The following is a 12,303-nucleotide window of genomic DNA, read 5'->3' as shown; positions in this document are numbered from 1 at the left end:
CATTGCCTTTTATAAGTGTTCCTCAGAAAACCATCCATGTTTAACTATGAACTAACCAGCCAACCCACAGGTTATGAGAAATGATGAATTATGATTGTTTCAGCTACAAAGTTTTGAAGTGGTTTGTTACACAGCAAAGGCTAACTAAACAAAGGCATTTACTTGTGTGACAGATACACACACACACACACCTCCTTCACTCTGTCTTCTATAAAAGAAAGATTCTAGGCTTGCTTGATTGGGTCTACCTTCCGGTTCTTTGGTGTTCTGATCAGATGAGCAATGGAGAGAAAAGTGGCAAGGAACAAGGGCATCCGAAGTTACTCTGCACAAGTTCAGCATAGACTAATGGGAGAGGACAGAGAAGGAGAGGAGGGGAGAAGATCAAGAGCCAGTGGAAGAGTGAGATTGAGGAAAAAGATGAGAAAAGGGAATTTTTAAGGATTTTTGCCTATATTGAGTGCTCTAATCACTGCTTCAATTTTTTTCAAGCACATGTCAGTAAAGACATAGTGCTCCTAAGATTTTTGGAAGTGGAGTTGTATTTCTTTTGTATGTAAAACCAGTGACTAGATAAAAAGAGCCCAGTTTCATTAAAGTTACATTTGCAAAATTTAGTACCATCTCACTTTAAATCTAAGGCACAAGGGACGAGAAGAATATAATTATCTCAGTTCCTAAATTAGAAATTTCTCAACCTCAACCCTCTTGACAGTTTGGGCAGGATAATTATTCGTTATGAGAGGCTGTCCCATGCATTACAGGACATTTAGCAGCGTCCCTTGCCTTTACTCATGACTTGCCAGGAGCAGGCCTCTCTCTCCCCACCCAACAAGTTATGACTATCAAAAATGTCTCCAGACATTTTCAAAACTCTGCTGGGGAAGAATCATCCCAGTTGAGAATCACTGGCTCACTGGCCTGAACTATGTCCTTTGTATCTATGTGTAACAATGGAAATGAAGTGGTATGAACATTTTAAAAATTTATATCTGTTTCAATTGAATTATTATTGCCCAATTAACTACTCCAAAACATCACTATCATATTGGGTTATTCCCACTGTTTGTATATTTATTTAGACAAAAATTTACCCAAGATATATTTATTTAAGAAGGGTCAAAATGCAGTAAGTCAAGGACATTTGCTGAAAGATGACATGATTTTTCCAATATGAATAAAATATCCTATGATGTCTGAGATACTGTCATTTAAATCTGGAAAATTTGGTCTTACATGATAGGGAGTGGGTGGGAGGGGAGAGGGTGTGTATATCCTGATAATGTGTTTGGTTTATTTAACTATTCTAAACCTTCTAAATTTTTTTTTTTTCGGAAATGTACAGAACAAAAGACAGTCTTTCAGCTTCAGTTGGCTATTGTTAGTTAAAAATATAGTCTGAACCATTCATTATAACATTTTAATTTTATCACTGTTAGGCAAGGAAAAGCAAATAGCATATGTCAGTCAGCAAATTACAAGAAAATTTAAATATTTAGAGAATTTTCATATATTTGTTTGGGAGGCAGTTAAATATGGGCGGTTTTCTAAGGACACATAGATCAGACAAGGTTCCAGGCAGTGGGTTAGTCTCTAGGGAAACAATGACGGAGGAAATGCTTTCTTACCATGAGGAATTTTAATTAGGCATGTACGGGGGTGTGGGAGAGAGAAGGTAATACATACATCAGCCTTGAACCTTTAAATAGGCCTCAATTTCATACATTTTTAGTAAAAATCATTTGGTGAAAAAAAAAAACTCACCTAAATTGAGAAGATCCTGTTTATAATCTTTCTTTACCCCACTTAATGTTAAAATGCATACTTTTCTTTGCAGAAATAGTAATGTCTCTGATTACAAAGACACAGTCTCTGATTGGGGGTGATACATACTATGTGGCAGGCCCACCATATTATATTTCTAAAGTCCAAACGATCCTGAATTTGAAAACAAAGCTTAGACTTCTGCATAAAGGACTGTGTGTACAATATAGAAAAACAATGATAGACATGTGCCCTACAGAGGAGTAATAATCATAATAAAGAGAAGATAAGCAATAAATATAATGAGAGTGAAAGCAGCAGAGTTCATTATGGCCATTCATACGGTGGCTTCCTGCAATATCTTCTAGCTCTAAATAAAGACAATAAATTTGAATAGTTTCTCCAGAACTTTGGTAGTTTTTTTCTGTCACTTTTTTCTTCCTCTATTTGTGGGTATAAACACTGCAAAAGAAAATAATCACGTGGTGAATTCATAAAAATAACCTTATATTTTTACAACACTTGAATTTACTCTCGTTTCTGTGTATACTTCTCATTTGATTCACACAAGTAGCCTGGGTGAGCAGACAGAGGAGGTATCATTAGCCCAGATGGAAATAAGGAAATGAAGCATGGTGGGGTTAAGAAATATGCCAGAAATCTAGAAACTGAAATGAAGTCTAGGAAGTTACAGAACCATGGCCAGAATTTAGGAAGTCTTACTCCTATTCTAATTTTGATCCATTCTCTGATTGTTTGATTCATGTATTTAATAAATGTCATTGTGCCCCTCCTGTATGCCAGCACCCACTTCTGACCAGCTAGGGATGCAATTGGAGAGGATGGGTGTAGTTCCTTACAGTCCAATAGGGAGGACAGGAATCAAAAAGAAGCACATCACAGCCCAAGTTCTGTGTATGCAGTGCAAAGTAAAAAACAGTGGCCTGGCATATGTGAGAGGATTAAAAAAAAAAAGAAAGAAAGAAAAAGACCACAGTGGAGGAAATTAAAGGCAACATGAATGTGGAAAAACAATAAAAGCCAGTCCCTACAGTTTGCAAGGATGGGAACTAATGGGAAAATTCTGCTTCTATATCTAATATTTTTCCTAATAAGTTACATAAAAAGGCAAATGGTAAAGAAAAAGTGAGGACAACTGAGCTAGGTCGTGTATGTTCCACCAGCTTCCTGAGCTACAAGCTATGAGGACCTCTCCTCCCCAGTGACACCTTGACCTCCTGTCTTCAATGCTCCAACTTTTTCCATCCTTCCTTCTGGGCCCACCTCGCCCCTGTTGTGTCACCCTCAACAGAAACAGAATTCAACCAGAAGTTCATGGAAGCTGGCCCACATACAAATGATTTCCCTTCCCCATCTCTATATTTGTATCTGCATTGGTATGATCATTTGTCAAGGTCAAGCTAACAGAGAAGAAGACTCTAGAAGGCATTTTGTCAGTAGGAAGTGTTTTGGGAGATATGCTCTCAAAACCAACACTTTTAAGGGCATGAGGGAAGCAGGATTTTAGAGAGAGAGATGCTGACCTGAGATGCAATTAGCTGGGGTGGTCCTTCAGAGAGGTCCTAAATGAAAATAAGGGGCAGGGACCTTGTACCCACTGGCAGGATATGGGCTGCCCTATTGAGAGGCATACCTCAGATGAGGCAAATCCCCTGGGCTGAGGACACATCCTGGGGAGGGGCTCAGCTGTGAGACGTACACGTATGACATACTGAATACAGAGGGAGGCAACATTTGCTTTCATATCTGTTCAAAACCAGAGTCAAACCCTTTATCACCATGAGATGTTGCTTTCTCCATTTATTTCTAAATGAACACTGTTTCCAAGGCCCACTGTTGCACTTTTCTGAGGACTGAATTAGAAGTGTGGCAACAAAGAGGACAGTGCAAAGAAAGGGAAAGGGCCACACCTCTCATGAGACTGCCAATGACATGGAGTTCTCCAAAATGTGTCAGACGTCTGTTTTTCTACCAGATTGAATGGTTGCTCACTGATTCATATGCTTTCTCTAGTCAACCAACCAAACTTGGTTCTGCCTTTCTCTCTTCTAGGCCTGCCTGCCTAGGTACCTTTTCTACTTCTCCAACCAGACCACTCTGGCAACCACTATCTAGTCCTGCCCTCTGTCTGGCCCCATGTCACCATCTATCCTGTCTGAGTCCTTCTCCCACAGATGATGCCTCTCTCCCAGCTCTGAAACACCATTGGTCAGGAGCCAGATGAATGGATAAAGAAGATGTGGTACAATGGAATATTACTCAGCCAAAACAAAGAATGAAATAATGCCATTTGCAGCAACATGGAAGGACCCAGTGATTATCATACTAAGTGAAGTAAGTCAGACAAAGACAAATACCATATGATATCACTTACATGTGGAATCTAAACAAATGATACAAACGAACTTATATCCAAAACAGAAATAGACCCCCAGATGTAGAAAACAAACTTATGGTCACCAAAGAGGAAAGGGGGTGGGTATGTGGAGAAATTAGGAGTTTGGAATTAAAATTACACACTATATATATAAAATAGATAACAAACAAGGACCTACTATATAGCACAGGGAACTATACTCAATATTTTCTAATAAGCTATAAGGGAAAATAATCTATATAAGAATATATATATATATATATATATATATATATATATATATAAATCAGTTTTCTGTACACCTGAAACTAACAGAACATTGTAAATCGACTATACTTCAATTTAAAAAAAAAAGAAAGAAAGAGTTGCCAAGTAGTGGCATGTAGGCAGAATCTGGGCCCAAAATGTGTTTTCTTTCACCAGCAGCGTTCTAAGAAAACATTTTAATTTGAGTGTTTTTAGGTGTGACTTAACATTTCCCAGTTTTCCACAGATTCATTACTCGCAATCTTCTTAAACCAGCCACATCTCAAATCAACTGAAAGTAAATGAGTTTAAAACATCTAGAAGGGCTTCCCTGGTGGGGCAGTGGTTGAGAGTCTGCCTGCCAATGCAGGGGACATGGGTTCGAGCCCTGGTCTGGGAAGATCCCACATGCTGCGGAGCAACTAAGCCCATGAGCCACAACTACTGAGCCTGCGCGCCTGGAGCCTGTGCTCCGCAACAAGAGAGGCCGCGATAGTGAGAGGCCCGCGCACCGCGATGAAGAGTGGCCCCCGCTTGCCACAACTAGAGAAAGCCCTCGCACAGAAACGAAGACCCAACACAGCCAAAAATAAATAAATAATCTGTTAAAAAAACAAAACAAAACAAAAAAAAGTCTAGAAAAGAGGAAGACCTGACTTCCATATATGCACAGATGGGAAGGGAGGTAAGGAGGGAGTATGACGAGAAATCTTAGGAAGAGGTAATAAGCAGAATAAAGACTCTCCCAATATAAAAAGAAGTTATTGTAATTTTTTTGATATGGTTATTTTAATTATATCCTTGGGAAAAGGCAAAGAGGTTTCTGTTCATTTTCTCCACCCCACCGCCCAATTTTTTTTTTTTTTTTTTAAGTAGAGGGAAGGATTATTTATTTATTTATTTATTTATTTTTTGGCTGTGTTGGGTCTTCGTTTCTGTGCGAGGGCTTTCTCTAGTTGCGGCAAGCGGGGGCCACACTTCATCGCGGTGCGCGGGCCTCTCACTATCGCGGCCTCTCTTGTTGCGGAGCGCAGGCTCCAGACGTGCAGGCTCAGTAGTTGTGGCTCACGGGCCTAGTTGCTCCGCAGCATGTGGGATCTTCCCAGACCAGGGCTCGAACCCGTGTCCTCTGCATTGGCAGGCAGATTCTCAACCACTGCGCCACCAGGGAAGCCCCCAATATTTTAAATTGGTATAAATTTAAATAAGTGCACTATTTCAACTGAATTATTTCAAGGAAACTCAGAACAATCAACTAAATAAAAGTTATTTGTTAGATAAAGGAAACATATGTTTTGGTAAATATATATAAAAATGTAAGATTTTGGTGTTTTTATATATAACCAAACACCAGATTCCAAGTTTCAATCAGCTATAAAAATGCATGGTACATTTTATATAAAACTTTGGAAATCACCAGAACATATATCAAGAGGAATTTATTAACAGTATATTCCAGGTAGCCAAACACCAGCATAAGACTTGCTACTGTATCTACATTTGTTTCCAGGTAAGTAAAATGGCGCAGCTACCTAAGTATGTTCTGGGGGGTCACCACTGAGGAAAAATTGTTAGGACTCCAGAAGCAAAGTTGGGTGCATCTGGTTACCACCCTCTAGAATCTACACACAACAGTACGGAGGAGAAATTTTGAGTCATCCTCATATTTTATAAGAAGTCTAAAAACAAAATTAAAAATATGATGAAAGAATTCCATTACATTCACATAAAGATATAAGTCAGTGTGCTTTTAAAATTAGAATTTAAAAATAATAAAACTGGAAGTAAAAAAACAAAATAAGCCATAATAGACTATGACAAATTTTTGACTTGAGATTGAGGCTTCAAGAATATTTTGGTCACTAATTTGAAGATATTTAGCTCTATCATAAATGCTTATAACACTGATGTCTTAACTTTTAGAAACCATCTCTTAAAAATAATTAAATGTAAATCATCTAAATTTGTTTTAAAATTTGGCTTTTATCTTATCTTAGCATTCCTAGCAAATTTCCACAATTCAGGCTTTCACTATAAATGGTTTAGTGAATAACCATTTCACTAAATGGTTTTAGGTTTCCCAAAATCATGAGCATAAATCAGTAGTATTCATTTCACTTCTATCAGTTTCAGGTTCAGATAAAATAGGAAGAAAAAAAATATTTCACTTGAGTTGTTTTAAAATCTTCTCTACGTAATATCAGTTTTTTGTACCAGGGATCCAGACAGGAATTATATCAGAAGAAAGAGTATACGCATGCACACACACACACACAAAGGCAACAACAACAAATAATACCTTTTATCGCACCAGGAGTCTTGAAGGTTGTTTTTATCATATTCCACCTTTTATGGTGGCTTTTGGGAGTTGTCCCAATTCAATCAGTATCTAAACCAAACACAGCTTTCACCAAGGGAACTTTCAACTCTCCTTGCAGCACTGTCCTTAAAGTATCCCTATAGCAACACCTCTATAAAAGCATATTCTTCTTCTCTCATTCTTTAGCCTTACCCCCTGCTTACTGACCACATGCACTGCTCCCTAACGCCAGGGTTTCAACAAAGACAGTTTTCACATCAATTTATAAAAAGTGCTTCAGATGCATTTTCAGGGGAAAAAAAAATGACACCTTTTTCAGTCGGCATTTAGGAATTCAGGCATTCTTATTATGTTAAAATCTTAATAACTTTAAAGGCTTTTTTAATTGAAAAAAATCATTCAATTTATTCCAAGTCCCCAATTTTAACCTTAGATATATATGTAAAGTTTTAATTTTAGAATCTGAGAGAAAGAAATTCAATGAATATTTTGTAAACAATATTACATTGGCATTTAGTTTCTCATAGTTATATTTACACGATATAATCTGGTTTATTTCTAATTTGTTTTTTGAGTTTGCTGAATTTTTTTCCAAATGTCTAATATTGTGGAACACACACTAAAAGTTATAATTACCGTATTAGAAATACACATTATAGCAAGTTGCTAAGGAAGTCACACTTTTAAATATATATATTTATATGCAAACAATATTGGAAAGATTTTACATTATTTAAATAATTATTTTTTGTGTGGCTTTAAATTACTTAAAGCCATACAAAAAATAAACAAATACACGTGCAAGAATCCACAAAGAGTATTTCAGAAGTTCCATGTTATGCTTCCTAAGGCAATTTAAGACTAGATCCCCAAGCAAGAAATGTTTACAGATTTGTGGGTCTCTGCAGGCTAGAATAAAATAATTCCTTGACCTGGGATCTCGAGGCAAAATAGAAAACAGTTGTAGCCATACTCATGCCTGTTAAGTGACACAACAAAATTAGCAACGGGATTGTTTTCATTTTTCTGTCCCATTTAGAGTAACGAATGTTTACTGTGATATGAAATTTGTTAATCCCAAAAGTTTGTTTATAAAGAATGTTGGCTATTACCACGACTTAGAAAAAAGTCCCTACAGTTCAGTAGAGGCAAAAATGGAATAATCAATTTTCTCAGAAGTAAATTTTGGGCTCTGGGAGTAAAAAAGACCTGATTTGGAATCCCAGCATCAACATTCACTGTGAGACCTTAGAAAGGTGACTCAGCCGTTTTACGCCTCAGTTGACTCATATGTAAAATAGAGATGAAAATAGTAACATGAGCCCTACAGCATCACTGTAATGATTTAATTAGGTGGCTAAACTTTATATCGCTTCAAAATGTCCTCTTATTCAGACACTTGCCTTGATGAAAGAAAAAAATAAATAAAACAACTCTAAGGAAGGATATATTTCTAAGCAATGGTAGAAAAGAAATAAGATGAAAATAATTAAAAATAGATTTACAAATAGGATGTCTTATCCTTTCAAATTTCTCATTTAAACCTTATTTCCATTCCATAAGCAGTGCCTCAGTGCTGACTAAGGGCAAAGAATTGTGGGGATGAAAAGTTAGGTTAAACAGGGTTTGTAGTCCTAAAGGAGCACCGAGTTTCTTAATTGACTTTAAGAAAGATTTATTGCACACAAATTAGGTGCAGACTAGGTATATTGATGACTTGGGGGGGGCAAAGGAGGGCAAAGAGAACAGAGGAAGAAGACATGGATCTTAAACCTAACCTTGTAAACTTAGCCCCTTCACATCCGAGAAAAGTATCTTCCCCTCCAACAGTACAGTTGTGTGTGTGTGTGTGTGTGTGTGTGTGTGTGTGCGCGCGCGCGCACGTGTGTGTGTGTGTGTGTGTGTGTGTGGAAGGGGAAGAAACATCATGCAGACATAGCAGCTTCCATTTTATTTTACTGCTCCCAAAGCTTGAACCTGTGGTGCACATGGCAACCCAGCCCATTGAGATAAGAGAGAAAGGGCACTTCAGTTGCTGCAACCCAAGGGTCCATCAGCAGATGAATGGATAAAGAAGATGTGGTATATATATATACAACGGAATACTTCTCAACTGTCAAAAAGAATGAAATTTTGCCATTTGCAGTAACACAGATGGACTCAGAGGGCATTATGCTTAGTGAAATAAGCCAGACAGAGAAAGACAAATACTGTAGGATATTGCTTATATGTGGAATCTAAAAAATACAACAAACTAGTGAATATAACAAAAAAGAAGTAGACTCACAGATATAGAGAACAAACTAGTGATTACCAGGAGGAGAGGAAAGGGGAGAGGGGCAGTATAGGGGTAGGGAATTAAGAGTTATAAATTATTAGGTATAAAATAGGCTACAAGGATATATTGTACAACACAGAAAATATAGTCAATATTGTATAATAACTATAAATGGAGTATAACCTTTAAAAATTGTGAATCACTATATTGTACACCTGTAACATATAATACTGTGCAACAACTATACTTTAATTAAAAATTTTTTTAAAAACAGAGAGAAAGGGCAACAGGGAAAGAGGTAGGCAAGACAAAGATGCTGGTTTGTTTGAGAATAACATGTTCTCTCTGCTCTCTCGCTGGAGCAAGCAACCAGCATGACCTTCCCTTTTACTTTCAGTTTGCACTCTCAAGGGCAATATTGTTTCTTTTCAGGAAGAAACAATACCAGCATGGAGAAAAGAAAATCCATTAGGGCTTCCATGGTGACACAGCGGTTAAGAATCTGCCTGCCAATACAGGGGACACCAGTTCGAGCCCTGGTCCGGGAAGATCCCACATGCCGCGGAGCAACTAAGCCTGTGCACCACAACTACTGAGCCTGCGCTCTAGAGCCCGCAAGCCACAACTACTGAGCCCACGTGCCACAACTACTCAAGCCCGCGTGCCTGGAGCCCATGGTCCGCAACAAGAGAAGACACCGCAGTGAGAAGGCCGCACACCACAACCAAGAGTAGCCCTCACTCACCGCAACTACAGAAAGCCCGCGTACAGCAACGAAGACCCAATGCAGCCAAAATTAAATAAAGAAAATAAAGAAATTTGTAAAAAACAAAATCCACGTCAAAAAATAGCTACAACAAAGAAGTGTGATAGGAAGGAAGTGAAAAAGGGACCCAGGAAGACACAAGAGCAGGAAAATATAGATTCAGAGGCAATTTGAGTCCAATTCATCACCTTTCAAATTATATTAAAAGCATGGTTAAAATAGCATTTTTGGCAGTACACCTCCAATTCACAGCACTCTAGGATAAGGCTTAGTGGAATTATCAAAAGAGTGTGGATGCCAAATGGACATCAGGCAGGAAGAGAAACCACAGGCTCATTTCCAGCAAGGTGTCCTTACAGCATCACTCCACACAGAGCTTGGCCTGACTCAAATATTAATTTCACAAACAAATGCAGTTATGAGAGACTCTTCATCATTTAAGGCTATAATCTCAGTGGTAGAAAAACAATCTCTTGGGTTTTTTTGTGGTGCTATAAAGTGTCATTTGGTTTCCTACACATTATTTTAAATATTAACCAAACCATGCTAACTCTTCGTCAATGAAATAGATTTTCCTTTCTCATAATAATATAAAAGTGTACATTCTTCTGTTTGCCTAACCTACATAATTCATAGTTTTCTTTAATGGCAAAGACCTTTATTAGTGGATTGTTCTACAAGCCTATGATGAAGTATATATAACAGGTACTTTGAACGCCTCTACTGAATTCTTTGCCTCCCTTCTTACCATTCCTTGAAGCAAAGGCAACAGAGAAGGATAAAAGAATATTTTTTCTTCTTCATGATGTTTTTAGTCTGAAACTCTCCTGCTGTACCAATGCCAAGTAGTTACTATAACAGTTGCCTTGAATCTATAGATATTTCCCCAAAATCCAAGAAGTTAGTGATGTTTACTGAGTTGTCAAAAAAAACAGCTTCCTACCTGCTTTCTGAAAAAAAAGGAGGGAGATCCAATTCCTTAACAAAGATAGTCTTGGTTATAAAAGATAAACATAGTGATGAGGAGAGCCGGAGTCTCACCCTACCAAATATTAAAATACAATAAAGAGCTCAATTAATTCAAACAGTGTGATAACAGAGAAGGAACAAAACACAGAATGGAATGGAATACACAGTCCTGAAAGCAACTCTAGACAATTTAAAAATAAGAAAGATTACTTAGTGAATGGACAAAGGAAAACTAGAAGGCAAATTAAACAGAAAAATCCATTTACAGCCTCACTTTGCCCCAAAATAAATTACAACTGGGTTAGGGAATTAAAGAGAATAAAGCAACTATAACAACTACCAGAAAAATGTGTCAATATCTATGTTTACTAAATGAAGAAAGATATTCTAGGCCTAAAAGTAACAGAAGAGGGAGAGATTTCATTGCATAAAAATAAAAAATGCACAGTCAACAAATCATAACCATAATTAAAGGCAAATAGCATATGGGGAAAATATTTGCCCAAAATATAATAGCAAATATTTCAAATGAAATCAATGAAAAAAACCTTTCTATCCTATTACATTGTTAAGCAAAGATATAAACCAGCAATTCACAAAATGGCTTTTAAAACATGTGAAATAAGGCTTGCGATTACTTAAATAAAAAGTGGTGTTTAAAACAGTGAGATAAGGGCTTCCCTGGTGGCGCAGTGGTTGAGAGTCTGCCTGCCAATGCGAGGGACACGGGTTCGAGCCCTGGTCTGGGAGGATCCCACATGCCGCGGAGCAACTAGGCCCATGAGCTACAATTACTGAGCCTGCGCGTCTGGAGCCTGTGCTCCGCAACAGGAGAGGCCGCGACAGTGAGAGGCCCGCGCACCGCGATGAAGAGTGGCCCCCGCTTGCCACAACTAGAGAAAGCCCTCGCACAGAAACGAAGACCCAACACAGCCAAAAATAAATAAATAAATAAATAAATCCCATTTTAAAAAAACACAAAACAAAACAGTGAGATAAGCATGAATTCCAGGGGTAATTTTTAAACAGAAAGATTTCGAGCTGCAAAGAGCTCCTATTTCTAAAAGCTAATATTTTCAATTATTATAATGAGGCTTAAGCAACATTAATAAATTAGCTATTTATTTCCTGTGGTCTCAATACGATGATGGATCAGTGGTTCTCCAAGTGCCTTCACAGCATCACCTGGGAACTTGTTAGAAATCTACATTCCCCAGCTCTCATCCAGACCTGCAGAATCTGATCAGCAACCTGGTTTGACAAGACTTCCGGGTGATTCTTATGGACAGTCAAGTGTGGGAATCACCACGTGGATCATAAGCTACACGAAACTCTGGCACAGCAGTTAGCAGCATGTATCCAAAATGCCTGGTCTAAGCTCCAGCTCCACCTCTTGGGCAGGTTACTTAGACTCTCCACCTTTCAGTTTCCTCATCTGTAAAATGGGGATAATAATACCACCTGCCTCATAAGGTTGCTAGGAAGATAACATAATACCCCTAAAAGCATACAAAACAGTGTTTAGCATACAGTCTAGCTGTATTGTTAAATAAAAATTTAAA

General features: G+C 37.9%; 1 protein-coding gene across 14 annotated transcripts in view; it reads right to left on the bottom strand.

Moving 5' to 3' along the window:
• Window positions 1-12,303, bottom strand: part of SYNE1 (spectrin repeat containing nuclear envelope protein 1) — a 463,872-nt gene that overhangs the window by 389,790 nt on the left and 61,779 nt on the right. The window lies entirely within an intron of this gene.

The sequence above is a fragment of the Balaenoptera acutorostrata genome, chromosome 14, assembly GCF_949987535.1.
Source record: "Balaenoptera acutorostrata chromosome 14, mBalAcu1.1, whole genome shotgun sequence".
In the NCBI taxonomy this organism is placed as follows: Eukaryota; Metazoa; Chordata; class Mammalia; order Artiodactyla; family Balaenopteridae; genus Balaenoptera; species Balaenoptera acutorostrata.
The sequence above is the reverse complement of the archived record's forward strand: the minus strand, read 5'-3'. Positions and strand labels throughout refer to the sequence as shown.